This window comes from Ambystoma mexicanum, chromosome 4q (assembly GCF_040938575.1).
Source record: "Ambystoma mexicanum isolate Mex_15411 chromosome 4q, UKY_AmexF1_1, whole genome shotgun sequence".
Classification (NCBI taxonomy): Eukaryota; Metazoa; Chordata; class Amphibia; order Caudata; family Ambystomatidae; genus Ambystoma; species Ambystoma mexicanum.
Genome location: NC_090928.1, coordinates 840,133,391 through 840,154,340, shown reverse-complemented (window position 1 = coordinate 840,154,340; position 20,950 = coordinate 840,133,391). Strand labels below are relative to the sequence as shown.

General features: G+C 44.2%; 1 protein-coding gene across 3 annotated transcripts in view; it reads left to right on the top strand.

Annotated features, from left to right (window-relative positions):
* STON1 (stonin 1) overlaps positions 1–20,950 on the top strand; it is a 402,444-nt gene that overhangs the window by 235,748 nt on the left and 145,746 nt on the right. The gene's annotated exons all lie outside the window — the stretch shown is intronic.

The following is a 20,950-nucleotide window of genomic DNA, read 5'->3' as shown; positions in this document are numbered from 1 at the left end:
AGCGTGCTCTATAAAGAGGCCACACCCCTGCGGCCCCGCACATCTCAACGCTGCTGCTAGTTGTGACCGGACGTGTGCTCCGTACTCTTCCTTGTACTATTCTGTTGTTTCCTGGTTCCAGGAAACCCTTCTTCCAATCTACCTTTCCTCCTTCTTATCCAGCCTTCCCGGAATCCTTGCACCGCCTCTGCGTGCTTCTTATCCCTTTCTCCTGGAGTTTCCCTTTGATCCCGGACATCGAAGCTGAACGAACATTGGAAGCCGAGGACGGCTGAGCGGGCTTGTATAAGACCCCAACCATACGAAAGAAGACTCCTCCTAAAGAAGTCATCAGGCAACGAAAACAGGTGAGAAAGGGGGAAACCTGTGTCAGATTGAGACGCCAGCTGACCGAAGTCGATACAGACATGGAGGCGGCCATCCAGGATCTTATGCGCGGCATGCAAGAACTAACCACCGAAGTACAAAACCTGAAAGCTGAGAACGCAGCGTTAAAACAATTGGTACTATCCCGCGACTCTGCCACAAAGGACAGTGTGCTATTGGGCGGAATTGTCGACAAATATGATGGCTCTGCAAAAACCCTCAGCGGATTCCTGGATTCTTGTTTGGTCCACTTTACCTTTAAACCTTATTAGTTTTCTACCCCTAGGGCTATAGTGGGCTTTATCATTTCACACCTTTCCGGGAACGCATTAGCCTGGGCCACACCATTAGTTAATTCTGGAGATGCCCTTTTGGATGATTATGACAGATTCATCCAAGCACTTAAAACCGTGTTTGACCGGCCAGAACATGTCTTTAGTGCTCAAGAACGTTTACTCGATTTCCAGCAAGGCTCTCAGGACATGCTCACTTATGTGACTTGATTCAAGCAACTGGCTAAAGAAGATGGTTGGCCTTCTGAAGCTTGCTTCACTCTCTTTCGAAGAGGGCTAAATGAAGATGTCAAGGATGAATAAGCCAGGCTGGCACGTCCTAGTTCTTATCAGTCACTTATGGATCTTGTTCTACTGATTGATTTTCACATCCAAGAAAGGAAGGCAGAGAAAAGGAAGACCAAGTCACCCCTCCAGAAGCACCCCTTAGAGACCTCCTCGAAATCTGATGATCCTTCTGTCCCCAAACAAACCTGAACCCATGCAACTAGGGGCCTTCCGTGGACCCATATCCCCCCAAGAAAGGTTGCAAAGGATCCATACTGGCTTATGTATGTTCTGTGCCTCGGACAAGCATTTAGTCAGGGAATGTCCAATAGTCCCTCCGCGGCGTTGGGAAAACGCCAGCTCCCGATCCTATATGGAGCTCAGTTTCGGGAGAGAGATGTAGGCTCCACATCTATACCATCCTTGAACTCTCCTGGACAAAACTCTCTGGTAATTTTACATGCCTTTCTATCACCATCCAAGAAGGAAACCTACCCCATTCTGGCATTAGTGGACTGTGGGGCTATGGGAATATTCATAGATCAAGAATGGGTCCTTAAACACCATATTCCCTACGAATCCCGGACAATCTTGCAACCCATATAAGCAATTGATGGCAGGCCTCTCTCTTCTGGACCTATAACCCTTCAGACCAAGGAAATCGAGCTTGCAATAAACCATCATCGAGAGGAGATAAAGTTTGACATCATAAAATCTGCCCATTACCCAATGGTATTGGGAATGCTCTGGCTACAAAAACACAATCCATTCATCAATTGGACAGCAGGTTCCTTGTTCCTAGGTTCTGAATTTTGCATGTCTCATTGTCTACTCCTGGATCCTTCTCCAACACCATAAGAAGAACGTTCAACACCCTGCAAGGTCCTCTCACGGTCTCCAACATCGTCCAGGTTCCTAAAGCCTACCAGGAGTACAGCGACGTGTTCTCTTCTGCTATTGTTCAAGCCTTACCACCCCATAGGCCAGAAGACTGTGCTATTGAAACCGAACCTTCAGCTGTGATTCCCTTTGGAAGGATGTTTATTCTGTCTGAACCCGAGAAAGGGCCCTTCGTGAATACCTAGATACTAACCTAGAAAACGGAACCATACGCCCATCCAAATCTCCAGCCGGAGCTTCACTATTTTTTGTTCCTAAGAAAGATACCAAAGAGCTCAAACCTTGTCTTGATTATCGAGGTCTAAATCAGTGCACCCTTAAGGATCGTTATCCGTTGCCCTTGATCTCAGACATCCTGGAAGCCGTAAACGGAGCCGTAATATTCACTAAATTGGATCTCAGGGGTGCCTACCATCTGATCCTTATTAGGGAAGGAGACAAATGGAAGACAGCCTTCAGAACACCCTTTGGTCATTATGAATACTTGGTCATGCCCTTTGGACTCGCTAATGCTCTGGCGATCTTCCAACGCTTTATGGATCGGGTGTTTTCAGATATGCTGTTTCTCTTCGTCATCGTCTACCTGGACGATATTCTGGTATTCTCTAAGGACCCTCTCAAGCATGAAGGACATGTTAAGGCAGTACTACAACGACTACGTGAGCACAAGCTTCTAGCAAAACCCAAGAGGTGCCTTTTTCATGTTTCCATCGTTCACTATCTAGGCTTTGTCCTTAGCGCAGACGGCATAGGAATGGATCAATCTAAGGTTAAAGCCATTCTATCCTGGCCAACTCCGACCACTGTGAAACAGATCTAGTCTTTCCTGGGCCTAGCTAATTTCTATTGAAAGTTCATACCATCCTTCTCCGAGATTGTTCACCCGATAATTGCCTTGTTGAAGAAGGGTACTCCCTTTCATTGGACATCAGCCCAGGAGAAGGCCTTCCAACGCTTGAAAACAAAGTTTACACAAGCCCCCATCCTGGCTCAACCTGATATAAATCGACCCTTCCTAGTGGAAACAGACGCCTTTAACTATGCCATCGGAGCAGTTCTGAAACAGGAACTCGATGACAGACTGGAACACCCTATTGCCCATCTTTCACGGACATTGACCCCCAGTGAAACCCATTACTCGGTTTTAGAAAAGGAACTGCTAGCCATCCGTCAAGCCTTAACCGAGTGGCGTCATTTACTTCTAGGAGCTAAACATCCTGTCCAGGTTCGCACGGACCATCAAAATCTCCAAGTATTACAGGCCCTGGAATGCAGGAACAGCCGTCAGGCCCATTGGGCCTTCTTCTTTGCCCAATACCAGTTCCAGAGTCACCATGTTCCTGGAACACAAAATATAATCGCTGACGCCCTGTCTTGCGTCCTGACTATGAACCTCCTGAAGACCGAACATTTCCGAAGATGTTTCCCCATACAATATTTGTAGCTCAGGCAACCAGTCTCCTAGATGAAGTCTGCATGCAAACTCAATCCTCTGATTTCTGGAAGGACATCTCGGTCAAGAACCAGTGGAATTTGAAGACTAAGCATGGATACCTGTTCAAAGATAACGCCTTGGTTATTCCAACACAAAAACTACAACAAAGGATAATAAACCTCTGTCACGATACCCTTTACTCCGGACATCGTGGTATTACCAATACCCTCCGACTAATACAAAGGCAATTTTGGTGGCCCGGAATGAAAGCTGGCGTACAACTGTATGTTCAGGCATGCCCTATCTGTAATAAAAAAAAACAGGACAACAAAAGACCGGCGGGTCTACTACAGCAACCTCCACTACCAACAAGTCCTTGGGAATTCATAGCAACAGACTTCATTGTGGAATTACCGCCTTCCAGGGGATACACAACCATCATGGTCACCATTGACTTGTTTACTCATATGGCTCATTTTACACTCCTGTATAAATTGCCATCCTCGTCAGAACTTGCTGGAATTTTCCTAGAACACATATTCCGACTACATGGACTCCCTTCCAAGATCATATCGGACAGAGGGCCTCAATACATTTCTCAGTTCTGGAAACACCTTTGCCGGATACTAGGAATTCAACGTGCCCTCTCCTCAGGCTACCATCCCCAAACCAATGGAGCTACTGAGCGAGTAAACCAAACCCTGGAACAATATCTTCGTTGCTTCTCTACCAAGGCCCAGGACGATTGGTCCCTTTTAATACCAGTGGCTGAATTTGCTTATAACAACTCGGATCACTCGGCCGTCAAGACCAGCCCTTTTTTCTGTAGCCATGGATTCCACCCTTCGGTTCTACCTACTGTCCTTCCACATCCTACACCAGTTCCCACAGTCGACTCCTGGATTGAAACACTCATTAATGTACAAAGAGAAGCCAAAGAACAATTAGAGAAGGTCAGGACCCAGACCAAGCTGTATGCGGACTCCAAAAGAAGGCCGAGCCCTTCCTACTCAATAGGATAAGGTATGGCTATCCTCGAAGCTGCTGCCACGGCATCTGCGACCAAATAAATTGGCTCCCCGATATTATGGGCCATTCCTTATAAAGGAAATCATCAACCCTGTGGCCTTTCGACTCAAATTACCAGACTCCTGGAAGAAAATCCACCCAGTCTTTCATACATCCTTAATGAAGCCCTACGTCCAGACCTCTCGAACTAACCTCCGGCCTAACCCAGTACTCGTCAATGACCAATTGGAGTATGAGGTCTCCAGAATTTGTGATTCCAGATATAGACGTGGCCAACTCCAGTACCTGGTGGAATGGAAGGGATATCCCCCCAGTGAACGCACTTGGCAACCTATCTCAAACTTAAATACCCCCAGGTTACTCAGAAGGTTCCATCTCATACACCCGGGCAAACCCGGCGGGATGGGTTTTCGGAGGAGGCATACTGTCATGAACCATCGAATTCGCCCTTTCTGGGCCTCCTGGTCCCTGACACGTTGGGGTCTACACTCCATAATACTACCAACATGGCGGCAATCCCAGAACGCCGCTCAGCGGTCTTCGCGTTCTACACAGCGTGCTCTATAAAGAGGCCACACCCCTGAAGACCCGCGCGTCTCAACGTTGCTGCTAGCTGTGACCGGACGTGTGCTTCGTACTCTTCTTTGTACTATTCTGTTGTTTCCTGGTTCCAGGAAACCCTTCTTCCAATCTACCTTTCCTCCTTCTTATCCAGCCTTCCCGGAATCCTTGCACCGCCTCTGCGTGCTTCTTATCCCTTTCTTGAGTCTCCTGGAGTTTCCCTTTGATCCCTGACATCGGAGCTGAACGAACACTGGAAGGCGAGGACGGCCGAGCGGGCTTGTATAAGACCCGAACCATACGAAAGAAGACTCCTCCTAAAGGAGTCATCAGGCAACGAAAACAGGTGAGAAAGGGGGAAACCTGTTTCACTTAGATTCATGGCTATGGATCCTGCAGGGCTATTGTAAGCCATCTTGAAACGGACTCACGCTATGTTGAATTATTGAGAAGGGGTAGCCCCCTTCAATCAAATTCACTGCTCTCTGTCGAAACACGCAGAGGTTTTGCCAATTGGGTACCTCGTTTCCTGACTTGAGTTTCCTGGTCTAGCATAGTGTAACATGATATCTCCTCAATGGATTTCTGTTAACCTGTATGTTTTGTCTGCATGTACAGTATACTAGCTAGAGACATTCAAACTAGCCTCATAGAGAAGGTACTTGCGTGCTAGAACAGAAAACTGACAGAAGATTACTCAATTGAAAGACTGACATTAATACCAGTCTACCATGTTACATTCCCACTGCAGTTGTTTTACAGACGCCTGGAAATACTGCTAACCGGGGTCTCAAGTAAGAATGTCATCTTTTGTTTTAAGGTTTGGCTATTTTATTTCACATGTGGACAGTGGTAACGTTTCTCAATATGTGTGGCCCTCTTCAAATAATGTATATAAACATACACATCTATGTACAGATATTCATGTATATGCACATAAATATGTATACTTTGCAATTAAGTATGCCACTTAAACTGGTTAGTAAGATAACTAAGAGATATCCACCTGCATGATGCAGGCTCAAATCCTTCACCATTCTGAGATGAATACAGTGGGTAAAATTACATACCAACATTATAGATGGCAGCAGTGTTGGCTCTTGTGTAGGCATGGGATAGGCCTGGAATGCCAGGCACTGACGTAAATGTACAAACTGATGATTGATGGCAGCCGTTGTAAAATTGTGCGAGTACCAGAACATAAATAATGCCTATACACAAGCCAAAACTGTTGGCTTTGCCATTACATGTGTTGAACAGCATTTCAGTGAAGTATTATAAATCAAGTGACTAAAGACAAATTTTGTTAAGATCGTTTTATTACACCAGTAGATGATATAAGATAGTTGGCCTAATTATCGCCAGTAGATTTTGAGGGCAGCCCATCTGTAATGCCTAGAATAGCATATGAGGGTAGCTTGTCTTCTTCACACAGATGACCGGATCAAAAAAGCAAGATTAAAGATAAGTTCCATCTGAGCTTAAGGTATGTATAAATGCACCACTTAGGTGGACATCTGCCGCAGGCACGGCTTCCCATCCACAGACTTTAGAATGCAGCTACAACTACGAAAGATTAAGTGTAGCTGGACACGTAACAATTACGCCCTTACACAAGACTTGCCTCAATAACTCTGCTATTAGAATACACGGACAACCCGGCAGCCCGATTCACCAACCTTCTATTAAGGTAACACTAGCCCGCGCACCTGATTAAAGTATCCTGTGCTAACATTGATCCGACCTCCTGTTCACACTTGCCACATAATTATATGTTGCCACAACTTCCTAAACTATTCCTGCTGCCCACACATTGTTACCCACAACCCTACAAGCCCTGCAAGTCTGCCGCCCGAGTCCTCTGATGCCGCTATGATTGCCAATAGAGTTATAGTGTCTTGAAAGCTACACTATAACCCATCTGGCCGTAATCAAGTAAACCATGCCTGCGAATGATTGCTTTCCACGTGCTATCTAGTACACTAGCCTTTGCCAATTTGCTTATTCCACGTGCGTATCGCTCCTATTGTATAGCACTAGGTTTCCTTGCACCCGCAGCATGTTATATCTGTTAGATGCACTTTGCCATGTATGCAAGTATGTACACTGTACAATTCTATTATGGGTGGTATATGCTCAGCTCCCACTGTATAGTACCAGGCTTCTATGCTCCCTTACTGTGTCAGATCTGCTAGATTTACTTTGCCACGTATGCAAATAGCCCTACACTGTACAATTCTATTATGTGTGGTATATGTGCAGTTCCCATTGTATAGTACCAGGCTTCTATGCACCCTTATTGTGTCAGATCTGCTAGATTCACTTTGCCACGCATGCAAACAGACTGCAGCCCTACACTGTATAATTCCAAACAAGCTCCACGTACACAATATGTATCTCCCAGAGCTCTACACTGTTCTACTAAGAACACTCTTCTATATTATTAGCCTACAGGATTTTACTATGCTACAAAACTCACTTCCACTTGCGCCTGCGCCCAACCTCCTTAACAGGTTGACATGATCACTAGACCCTGTACTTTACTACAGAGGAACCTCAAATTAAGTGCCAGACACCCAAGGCTGTATGACCCTTCAACCAAATCAGCCCAAAGTAATGTTACTACCAGTCCTCGCAACGCTAGCCACTCCCAGCACCCTCTTCAACTTAACAGCAGAGTCTTCCGAGAGCCTATCTTCGCCCCGAAATGCAATTGTAAAATCCAGCCATCACTCTTGAAACCAGTACAGTTTGGGACAAAGGATGCACTTATAAATGCCCGCTCTATGGTAGCCCACGCAACAGATATAGCAGACATACTACATAATGAAAATATAGACTTCCTAGCTATTACCGAATCCTGGCTCCACCCTGCAGCTGGTCCAGCAATTATGCTAGCCATCCCAGATGATTACACCCTTCTAAGACTTGATTGCACCACCTCTCAAGGTGGAGGTCTTGCCATAATAGCTAAAATAATAGCTAAAACCAACCAAATACTGAAACGTTCTCCACCTCACAACACAGACTCATGTGAATCCCCAACTGCCAAGTTAACCATATCTAATACGCAGTCTGTATCTATCCACCTCATATACTGACCTCCTGGCCCTTTAGGATTTTTTGAAGAGGACCTAACAAATATCCTATCAAATAACCTTAAGAACTCCTCCGAAAGCCTCATACTAGCATATTTTAAGCTTGGTCTCAGTGACCCTTTAGACGCTGATTCCTTAGTGGAATTAGGCTTCACCCAAAAGATCACAGGTCCCACCCACATCAAAGGTAGAACCCTTGATTGGATAGCCGTGCATAATTGCCCAATTACGGTCTCATCTATAACGCCACTGCTTTGGTCTGATCACCACTTGATAACGTTTTCCTTAGAGGCCTCATCACCCTTGCAATCCGACAGCATAGCTCCAGCTGTCCCTACCAGAAACAAAACAAACATTACTCCTGAAAACCTTATCCCCTTGATTCTACCTACTCTTAATTCCATCTCGGACCACACAGATCCCTTTACTATGGTAGACTTGTACAATAAAGTGATGCTATCATCCCTTGATGTCATAGCACCACTGAAAATGAGAAAGAGTAAACCTCGCAAACATGTGAATACTTGGTTCTCTCCTCACCTTAAGGCTACTAGACAAGAGAAACGACGATGTGAAAAAATCTGGAGGCTAGATCCTTCAGAGAATAATAAAAATAACTTGAGCAAATTAGCTTCCCTTTACAAAAAAGAAATCATCCTTGCCAAACAAACTTCCTATAACCTCCGAATTTCTCAAGCCAAATCTAACACCAAAGAGCTTTTTGTAATTCTGAAAGAGGTAGAATCCCCTATCCAAACCCCAGACTCTTGCCTCAAGGACAAAAATTGGTGCACGGGTATACAAAATGCTCTAGCTAATAAAATTATATCCCTGCAAACCAAGATTAATAATAAAAAAAAACACTCTTGTCTCCACCTCCAAATCTAGTAACACTAATGCTCCAGTGTCACAATCTATCCTGACGCCACCACTCGTGCCTATTCCCCACTTTAACTTTTGCAAAGTATCCACCAAAGAGATTGAAAAAGTCATTCTTACTCTCAAACCTTCGAACTGCACAACTGATAAAAGATGCAGCTTGTGAACTTTCCCCGTTTATCACCAAACTAATAAACGCATCCTTCACCTCAGGCACCATACCTAACAACTTGAGACAATCTTGGGTCCTCCCACTCCTTAAAAAACAAAATCTAGATACCTCCATTCCCACTAATTACCTCCCCATTACCACAGTGCCTTTCCTACTCAAAATCCTTGATAAAATAGAGTACTTACAAATCCAACACCACCTTGAACACAACCACCTTGTAGGAGTCCGACAGTCAGGTTTCAGACACCAGCCCGGAACTGAGACTGCGCTTATAGATCTCAAGGCACAGACAGATGAGCTGAGAGACAAGGGTAAGACAGCATTACTTCTACTCCTTGATCTCACAGCTGCATTCGATCTGGTAGGCCATGAGATCCTCTGCAATCACTTACAGTGGGCAGCCCACTTCTCTCAAGAGGCAACCGACTGGATTCAATCCTTTCTTAATAACAGAACTATGCGAGTCCTCTACCCACTAGCATCTGCTGACCAAACGCCCATTACCTGTGGTGTGCCACAGGGCTCCTGTCTCTCCCCTACGTTGTACAACATCTTCACAAAGCCCCTTTTCGATGATCTTGATGGCCTGGGTATCACCTACACAAACTATGCTGATGACACCCAGATCCTCATCCCGCTGACGGGGGATTATGACAAGGAGTTGGCCTTTGTAAATAGAGTGTACCTCATCATCCAGGCATGGATGGCCTCACACGGTCTATGCCTGAATGATGACAAAACGGAACTCCTCATCTTAGGCACGACACTCAATCTTAATAAACTAGGCCAGAACTACTCCTCGTTTGAAATCGACAATAACAACATTGCCGTGGCTAAGGAGGTTAAAACTCTCGGTTTCTATCTAGACTCTACACTTACCTTAAAAAACAAGTAAATGCTATGGCATCCGCCACCTCCTATACATACAAACTTATTAGAGCAGCTAAACCGTTCCTTTCCTCTAATAACTGTATCATCTTAGCTAGAGCCTTGATCCTGTCCAAGTTGGACTATTGTAATGCTCTATGCGTAGGTAGGAATAAATACATTACGAACAAGATTCAAATTCTGCAAAATAATGCCTTAAGAGCAGCCCTAAGTCTCCCGAAGAAAGCCCACATCTCAGATATCAGATGATCTGTCAACTGGCTCTCTAAGGAAGACAAAATCTTCCTTAAATCTGTCTCTTTGACTCACAAATGCCTCCACCAATCAGCCCCTCAATGCCTGACAACGAGATTCACTAGACAAGTATCCTGCAGCCCTTCTAGAAAAGCCAACTCCAACCATCTTCTGGTGCCAAGATTCAAACGTACTATGTCTGGGGGGAGCAGCTTTCCTGTCAAAGCAGCACAATACTGGAACTCCCTACCACCATCTCTTAGGGAAGACCTTCCTTACCTACAATTCAGATCCAATCTTATCCTCTGGATTAAGGAACATGACAATTAATGTACCTCCATGCTTAGCTATAATATATAACTTGTAAATTGTGTATATCCACTGATCCTCTATGCTCAGCTTTAGTATATAACTGGTAAATCATGTATACTTCTTTGTAAATATAACCTATTGTATCTGCTTTTAATGTTGTTGATGTTCCCAGTAATATAACCATAGCTTGATTCCATCCATTGTGTTCTCTGTAACCTAAGCTATACAATCCTTTTGTTGCTCTTGCGCCCTGCTACCCCTGGGTTAGGTGCGCACTACAAATAATAAAACAAAACAAACAAGCAAACAAACCTATGACAATTTTCAGTCTAGCTGGTCACACATTGTTTATCTTGCACTAGCGTTCTGTCGTGACCTCACCCTTCCACATGCCTGACCTCTCGGGTTGCTTACTGGAGCCTGGCCAGGCCACCTAATTCCTAGTCTTGGCCAAATGCACACCCACACTTTAAGCCTTTCTTAAAATTCCCCATATCTGGACTTTGGTCCCAGAGGGCGTTCCTACCACAAAGCACGTTGAGGTCATACAAATTGGAAAAGGTGCTAAATAAATGACATCTACAATATAATACAATAGCTAGTTCATAGTTCCAATTACGCCATTAACTCTTAGAAGACTTTGAAATAACACTGGCAGGCGTTTTGAGCACAACATTTAATGTTAATCCTTGAATAAGCTCAATCAAAGAGACCCCAGGAGAATGTATTTTGGCCAGGGAGGGGCAAGAAGTGTCTGAGAAGGGCCAAAGGGATTAGCATGGCCTTGGAAAGTGAATGTGTTGGTAAATAACCAAAGAATACCTACTAGGTTTGTGTCCCTTCTCATATCCCATCTCCCACTAGCTGTACTCCAATACAATCGTTTTGGCTTATAGGTGGCACTTTAGCTAATAGCCACAACTACAAATGGATGCCAAACCATTATTATTGCACTTAGAAGTGGCATGAAATGCTAAATAAAACATGATATTAGTTGGTCATGTTATATCTTAAACTGTACAGTGCTTTTCCCAAAGCAGCACACAATAAGCTACCGTCGACAGATGCTTTTGAAACCACTGTAACACAATAAAACAAACATATATTTTTTGGTGGGATCCAGTTCTCAAACCTCCAGGGTAAGTTTGAAACTGTGACTAATAAAAAAAAACATTTTTTAAAAAGTCAAAAACATGAATATTTTATCTCAACATGTGATGAAAAAAGAGAATTATTACCAAGCTATTAAAATAGTTAGGGATAAGAATTGTCTTTCAGACTTTATTTTAATTCTGTAGTATCTGAAAATCTAGTTGCACTTTCATCACGAGTTCCCTCAACTCGAAAATTAATTGCCACGTTTGTTGAAATGGTCTTTTCAATGAAAAACGAAAGTAGCAGATATTTGCGATATGTTTATGTGCTGCAACAATGTTTTGGAAAACAGAAAGTTTTCGGGGAGATTTAGATTATGCATGGAAAACAGAGCAGTAAATCCAAGGATGCCTTTGTTGTCACTATTTCCCATTTACGTCACTTTCCAATGCCCTCCAAAGCCTTGGTGAGCCGTCTACAACACTTTGTATCCGGCAAGGTAGTAAATTCAACGCCTTTTGTTTATTTCTCTCAAGAATTACCAGCCTCCCGAGAGAAATGAGCCGGATTAAGGAAAACTCACCTGCATATTGTAACTTGCTGCATGCAGGCCAAAGGTGTTAAATCATGTTTCCATGGCAACGCCTTTCCTGCGGCTACAAATGAAAGAATTCCTTACCGACAGCAGGAAAAGAACGAGCACTAACAGCATAATTACTAAAGGTGTTCCTAATCCCGATACATACCTAAGTGGAACGTTTATGAAGAAGCAGCACTGAAGTTATATAATTATGATTAAAAAAAGGTTCAAGTGGAAAGATACTTAAGATTGTCCGCTATTTACCAGCCTATACGATAGTTAGCAAATGATGCCCATGAAAAGGCTGCCGCCAGCAGGTGTCTTTCAGAAGGTGAACCTTCCACCCAAAGGTTCACAATACATTGAAATTAACTTAAAGACTGCTGAAAGACTGTCACTGCACTCAGAACTAGTATTCTTATTAAGTAAACATATGTTCAGATGATGTTTTTCTAATAATCACAAGCTGATGCTGAAAATAATATAGTCCACATAAGTTCATGAAAATCTCTTCTTTGTATTGTAAATAATAGCCGACACGTGTTTCAACCCCGAAGGTCGTCCTCAAGGCTATTAGTTAACCAAAGTTGTACAATGTGTCACAGAATAAACCAGTAACATGATATTATCATCATATTGTGAGATCGGTTGTTAAAAAACAGAAAAAATAGAAAAATCAACCAATAATAGGACATAAAATGAAATGATAAATAGCATACCACATCGGTTGATAGGAGTTTTGGGATGAGCAGAAAATAACCATGGGTACAATTTTCTTCTCCCACTCCTCCTCCTCGTCCACATGAGCATCTTCTACCAGTACAGACATAACATCTAAGTGATGGCAAGTGTTGGGCTGATGGAACTCCATTGAGGTGTGTGTGTGTGTGTGTGTGTGTGTGTGTGTGTGTAGGGGGGGATTAGCACATTTCCCACCTTTCCTAAGAGAGATTCAAGATGATCACCGCCACACAGATACAAACTCTCTAGCAGGGTTCTGTGCAGTGGATCTCAAAGATGCATACCTTCATGTCCCAATCTGCCCTCAACATTGAATGTGTCTACGTTTTTCAATTGAAGAATCTCATTTTCAGTACTAGGTTCTCCTGTATGGTTTGAGCTCAGACACATGATGTTGACAGTTGTAGCTTACCTAAGACTACAGTCAGTTCATGTATATCCATACTTGGACGATTGTCCCCTGAGGTCCCATTGCCAGCAACGGGTGGGCCTTCACCTCATAATATGACTCCCATCTTCTTTATTGCTTGGGCCTTTCAGAAAACTCATCTCAACTCAACTCCTTTGGAATAACACATTGACCACAGTGTTTGTTACAATGCAGAGTAATGACCCTGCATCAGACTTGTTTTTTTTCCTTCAACCATCCCCATGACTTGATGGTGGTTTCAGACGCTGCCAGGGCTAATGGCATCACGTGTTTTGGTGGTATCATTAGCAAGCTTCAAAATTAGAAGAACAGAGACAGCTTTGGGATAGGCTTGGTCTAAGGCTTCAGACCGTCAGCCATGCTTAATTCCAGTATCATCGGAGATGAGCGGCGATCTGGTTTGGTGGTTGAAACCAGCAAATCTAGTGGAGGGGGCTCCCTTCTTAGAGTAAGTCCCCCAGGTTACAGTCAAAACAGACTCTTCGTCTCTAGGTTGGGGGGCAACTCTAGACCATCTAGAGGTTTTCCACATTTTGTCTCCTCTACAGAGGGAACATATACATTTCCTGTCATGAACAGCAATCTTCATGGCCCTTAAAGCCTTTCCACTGAACATTGTGAACGAAATAGTACATATTTGAACCGACAAAGCAGTGTTGTTTTGTGCCAAAAAACAGGACAAAGCCAATTCTTACCCCCTAATTCAGCTGGCAGTACAGATTTAGGAATGGGCAAATTACGAATGGGAACTGAACATTGATGTCCTAAATCCAATCTTCAGCCAGTAGGAAGTTTATCTATTTGCAAAGGCTTACACTAGAAACTTCCTATGTATGCCTCAAGAGAGGATTTAGGTTTAAACTCAGTGGGAGGTGCTCTGGAGAACTGCTGGTACAAAATGCATTGTTCCTCTACTGCTAATTAATCAAGCATTATTGAAAGTCAGGAATACAACACATTTCATTCTGGTGTTCATAGCCCCTTGGTGGCCAGCCACATACTAGTTTTCGGACCTGATGAGTTTCTCTATTTGTCAACCTAAATTTCTGCTGGATCTTCTGGACCTGCTTTCACAGAAAATCGTGCTAATATTGAATACAACCCACAATTGCTCAACTTGGGGATCATGGTTCCTGAGATCAGGTACCTAGTCCACCTTGTCTTTCGGAAGATAATCTTTGCATTATTCAAGCAGCATGCAAGCCCTCTACAAAGGCTCAGTATAAAAGTGAATGCCTTCGTTTTTATCACTGGAGTCTAAAATAGAAGATACATTCTTTGTCCACCTATGTAGATTAGTTTCTATCTTTCATCTCAGAGCTTGCAGCTGCGAGGATGCAGATCAATGCATGCAGAATCTATCTCTCAGATCTGGGAGCATATCTAAGTTCAGAAATCCATTCTTTCTCTTCGTCAAACCTGGTAGTGAAACTCCATTTCAATGGTCTTTGACATCTTTATCCTCCAGTTAAACCTACTCGTGCTAAGTGGGAGCTCAACGTGGGGCCTCATGATATATGTCATATATCTTTTGAGCCCATGGCACCTACTCTCATTAAGTTGGATAAGGTAACTTTTATTGTGGCTATAACATCTGCGAGAAGGTTTTAGCAAGTTGCAGGCTCTTTGCGCTTAGGGACCTTTCACAACCTTTCATCAGGATAAAGTTGTCCTTCGGACTCCACCATCTTTTTTACAGAAGGTTGTGACGAAATTTCATATTAATCAAAAAAACACCCTTGCTGGTATTGTTTCCTGAACTATCTACTGATGAAGAAAGTGTCCTTCTTAACTTGGACATTAGGAGAGCCCTTAAATTTGTGACAGAACGAAGGGTTACAGAGTGTCTTACAATCTTTTGGTCACCTTGGGTAATTCCAGGAGATGCTTTCAGGCCTCTAAAGCTTTGATATCCAGGTGACTAGTTCCTGCATCTTTTGACGCCTACTGTGTTGAGGGTCTCCCACACCACCGAAGGGGCTTTGTGCACATCTATCAAGGGCCAAAGTGGCCTCATTTGCCTTGCAGAAATATGTTCCTTTGGAGTCCATTACAAAAGCAGTTACATGGGCTTCCCCATCAGCCTTCTGCAAACACTTCTACCTTGACTTAAGTTCCAGAAGAGATGCTCAGTTTGGACAGGCAGATCTCAAAAATGTTTTTTAATAATGGAATTTGGATCGCTCATCCAATATTCCTGTTCCAGTGCTTGGGAATCTCCAATAATTATGAGGGAAAGGGGATGTGATGCAGGAGTAAGAAAAAGTTTTTTTTAAAGTGCTCCTGTCCAGTTCGATGGACAGAGAGTGTATTATAAGTGAAGGTATGTCCCTGAACGCTCACACCAGAGACAATACAACCTGCTAGGGAAGATAGGCCCAAGTTGATCTTGTAAGGATAACAAGTTTTAATCTCACACACAGATTAGAGCAACATCAAAGAACTCAGCTGCTAAGAACATTCTGCTGAAAAATGAAAAAAGCAGAATGTTATAAAGAAACACATTGTCATCAATGGCATAAACATATACAGTAAAATCCTGTGCGGCTGGTTTGTGAGACTGGCTCAAAGGAGGTTCTGGGGCACTCTAGGGCACTCTAGCCTCCACAAACACATTTCACTCTTTCCCTTCCGTGCCAAGCGGCTCCAAGGTCTGTACCCTCGTTTTGAACTATAATTTATGCCTCCTAGCACCTCGCTATACAAATCGTACGATTGTCGCTCAAAGACGTGCACTGCCTGTCCTCTTAGAACATTTCAGGACTTGTTTCTTTGGGGTTGGTGGTCAAAAGGCACCTGGTGCCATGCAATTCAGGGATCTTAAGGTTTAGTCAGTTATATGGGCTATAACTCGTGGTCGCCATGGGGATGGGTCAGGTCATGCTTTGGCCATTGTGAAATAACATGCACACCAGGCGCCGGTCTATGATCGCGGCCTTGTAGGGCACAATCCTTGCGAATAGAAAAACATCTTTGCAACACTGTTAGAACAATGAATGGGCTTTATGGTGGTTGGGGGTGTGGGTTGTCCTCATCGGAGCTCGGGCATGGCTGGAGATTTCACTCGTCCCACAATTAGGGCCTGGTATATAAAATGCTGCATTTGCCGTGCAGGACTTGTCTCCAAACTATGGTTATTAACATCTACACAGAATGCTCTAACAGCTATACAAAATGGCAGTCTTGCACCCACCTTGGGCTATACTATGTGGGTTGATTATATTGGGCTGGGGTCCTACCACCGTTCCCCCCCCGGCCCATCATAGTGCTTCGAATGCCTCTCGCCATACTCTAAAGCACTATGGGGGTGGGACGGGATCCCCATCCCGTCCAGCCAAGCCTCTCTCTAACTCTCTATATCTGTTACACTCACCTGGTCATTGCAGAGGTGTTGGGGCACGGTTGCAGCCCTCACGGGGTGAGGTTGCTCGGGTCCGACTTTGCCCTCTGCGCTTTTGTGGTGACTGGTGGTAATAGGTGATGCTGCTCGGGACTGCTCCTGCGTAGAGAATAGGGGGCATGAGTATGCCAGCTTGTGTGCCTGATCCGCTTCCAAACCCCTTCTCCCAAACCATGATACCCATGGGATGCGCTGTCCCTGGAAAGCTAACCTGTTGATTAGTTTTGGTGAGCACTCCTTCCTGCTGCTTCTGGCAGGGGTGCTTATGATCTGGACCGAGTTCCTTCACTGGTCCCTTGCACGTGGTAGTCCAGTCCTGCTGCAACTAAGCCACTATACTTCAGGTAAGTGTTCCTATTTGCCTTTGTCTTTTCTGTTTTTGTTGTATTGTAAAGTTCGTTGTCTTGTATTGCTGTCCGTTCCACTTTTGATGTTTGCTCTTTTGCTTTCTTCCCTTGCAGGTGATGTTGCCAGCCCAGCAGAAGCTGCGCAGCTCAAGGCAACAGCCGGAGGGAATGAGGAACGAAGCTGCAGTGGTACAGTAGCTGGTAAGTTGTTAACTAGTGGGGGCGCTGGTTTCAAATGCGGCGTGGCCCTAGGATGGATGTTCTAACCTTGTCTTTCTTCTTCACAGGGTCCGAGTTCGTGGATGCGGAGTGCGGTGCTGCGGCATCGGGATCAAGATCACTGGATGTCAGGAGATGAGTCTGCAGATGAAGCTATGAAGCACCAGTTTCCTGGAGGTGAGTATGCAGGTGAACGCCTGGTTTCAAAGGTAAGTAAACCAGTCCAAGCGGCGGTGAACGTCACGTTGCACGTGAGTGCACAGTAACACGAGGCACCGGCCTTAAGGATGGAGCAGCTTATACAGCTGAGCTTCTGAAGCCACAGCCACCAGGTACTGCCTGCCTGCCACACCCTGCCACACCCGATGAGTCAGCACATGAAGACCAGACCTAGGGAGACACACCCAATGAGTCAGCACATGAGGATGTTTTCTGGAATAAAGGCTTTCAGCTCCTGGAAAGTTCTTGTAAAATAAAAGCACTCCTGCACTGAAATAAAGTAAAAGCACTCCTGCACTGAAATAAAGTGTTCCCGCTCACATCTCTATATGAGCATGGCACCAGAGGCGCCAGGACTGAGTCCAGCCAGTGCCCCTGTATTTATAGGTCCCAAAGGGACATAAGTGAGTCAAATGACCCATTGCCCCCATCACTAGATGGTGTGGTTTTTGTGTTCTGTGGCCATGACACCCCCAGCCCCTGTTACCCTCTAGTTCCCTCCCACCCCTCCTGCTCAACCAATACGTGTTGTAATAGAGAGATTAAAGAGTCCAATAGAGGACCCATTGGGATTCATTGGGAGTAGCCTTTTGCCACAAAAGGCGTAGAGGGGGAATAATTAAAAAATAAAAATGATGGTGCAACCAACTTCAAACATAGAGCTCGAACAGCTACAATTGAGTAGCGAACAAGTAAGCTTAGATAGTTTAAAGAATCTGCAAGATAATTCAGGCTCGGAGCGGTAGCCGGTGCCAGCGCTGGACCATATAGGTGCTACATCTACATCTTCGATTGACTTCCCGGATGCTCGTATGTTGGTTACATTGACCCACTGAACAGAATGTCGCCAAAACCAAGCTGCATTTGTGCAGAAAGAGCAAAATGGTTGCACTGGCTCCTGTAAGCACCATGGCCTTAAAACTGCGTTTTGCAGTAACAAAAAGATGCCTGCACCGTCTTGCCAAGCATACATTGGGCAGGATGGAACAAGGGGACACACTGAGGGAGCGTGCCAGTGTGTTCTGACATATGCAGATGGAATAAAGTGAAAAGGCAGCACTGCTTTGCTGAAAGCCCAAAATCCCCATTTAAAAGGAAACTTTTTCACCTTTAAAAATGCTGCTCTGACGCTATTTCCATCTGTTTTTCCTTAAACCACTTTGATTAGTAAGGCCCTGCCATGCCCGGTATATTTCATTGTGCTTCAGCAAAACCAGGTATGATTTCTGAATGACAGGCCCTGTCAAGTCAACTCTGAGAAAAATCAACAAGGAGCTTCACTTTTCCTGCATGAGAAAACGTACGCGTTCATTTTCTCTACAATGTATCAGTAGTTCAAAGAAACTCCAGCTATCTGAGCCATGTCAATTTCAATACATCTGTGCTTACATACCAGAAAATAAATAACTATAGCTGCAAGACAGTGCGGGAATCCAGAGGGAGATGCAAAATCGAATTTAAAAAGAAATGCCAGCTTTTCACCACACTTGTAAAATGGGCTTTGCAAACTCAAAGAGAGAAAGGCCTGTTTTAAAAGTAAACTGTTGAATGAAAGCCTGCCATTATCTAGCAATGTGAAGGGGTTTGTTGCTGGGAAAAATACACAAATGGGTTATTTTATTCAACTGGCTTTTTTAATTCAGGACCAAATATAAGAAAGTAAAACTGTTAGACCATATTGGATGGATTTTGCAAGTTCCAAAAGAAAAATAGGTTTCTGCTTTGGGGGGATACTACCAGACAGGAGGGCCTCTCTCGGCAGATACTAACACCTCAGTGATAATTATTAGGTTGGACAGAATCTAGTCTAGGCTAAACCCACTGACAATGGGATTTCCAGTACAAGGAAGTGCGAAGTGGGGAAGGTGCAGTAAACCTTCAATCCAGATGGGAAACTCCCACCTTGCTCTGGAGGAAATGACAGTTGGTGGCAGCTGAAGAAAGAAAAGAAATGGCCCAGGGACAGACAAAGGACTGCCATTTGCTTCCAAAGACTATTTATGAATACAAATGTAAAGATGTTTATCTCTGCAGCAAGACTTTGTAAAAATTTTAAAATTTCGCAGTTTAAAAGTGCTTTTTTTGGGCTTTCATTTAAGACATGGTAGAATTCACTGTCCCTTTGGAAATGGAAATGGCAAAGAATCAGGGATTACAACGAAGGTATCCATGATGCAAATGCAAATTTGTATACTTACATCCCTTATGATAATTCACACATGTGTATAAAGTCATGGAATTTTAGGCTGAATCGTTCATACTCAAAATTACCAAAAAGTATTAGAAGGGCGAAACACTGTTGCACGGATTGAAGAGTTGGAGTGCTATGCTCTACACAAAATATGTAACCTGTGTATATCATTTGCTAAGAGATTTCCACTGTATAAATGTACCGTTTGTGGCAAAATCAGATTTTGGCTAAAATAACTGTGGGAGGTTGTTGGGCAGAAACCTGTGCAGTTCCCTCTGGGACCACTGCAAAAGATTTAGGACTACAGGTGTTTGGCAGTAAACCCACTTGGTAGCAGTCTGTACCACACAGATTCACTTGATAGCTGTGGCTGAGCAGTCAGACTTCCCTCAAGAAGAGTTAGGCAGTATACAGAGTATTCACAATAGGTCAAGAGGACACAGTAGAACAAGTAAACACTGACCAGGGCTTGGTGTAAAAGAGATATCATTATTTATTTAAAACCACATCTCGAAAAACACACAGGCACTAATAGTAAGCAATTCAAAAACACGGTCACTAAAAGATATACACTCCCTTAAAAGAATATTAGACAAGTCTTAAGTAAAGCCCCACTTATTTTCAGACAGCGGTGAGCACTTAACGTAGATGGCACTCTAATAATTTGTTTTTTTAAAAAGGGAGAGAAAAGCAGAGAACAAGTTGAAACAGATCCCAACACTTTTACCAGAGCATAACAAGAGAGGAAGGCAAAGTAAAACCGTGAAGTTAGAGTTCAAGAAGCCGGATCCACTTTCAGAGGATCCAAACGAAATGTGTCCAGGGTCACACGGTTGCAGTGCACAAAAGTCTTGTAAAGGTTCAAAAAGGAGTTGGACCAAAGAAAGGGACCAGTTAGAGAGTCAAGGCGGCCAGCCCAGCCCAGAAGGTTAAGGGGTTATTATTACCTTGTAGAAATCTTTAGAAAGGGAGGCCTGGAGGACACGGTACCTTAAAGTGGTGAGAACGCTCCAGCGGGGCAGTTGTTCCTGGCAGCGGATGCAAGTTGGTGCTTCGTCTGGGGGAAGAGAGGATCTCGTTGTGGAGGAAGACAGGAGTCCGTTGCACTGCCAGGGAAGAAACCAGCCGCAGAGTTTCTCAGGTACAAGGAGCGGTCCGGTGATTTGCGGTTAAGTGGTGAGTGGCTATCCGGCTGCCGGGGTGCTTGGCACGGGCAGTTCGACCACAAACCTGGCTGGGGTGCGAAGAAAGAAAGGTAAACTGGTTGTGCCCACCAGTCAGGGGAAGAAGCCTC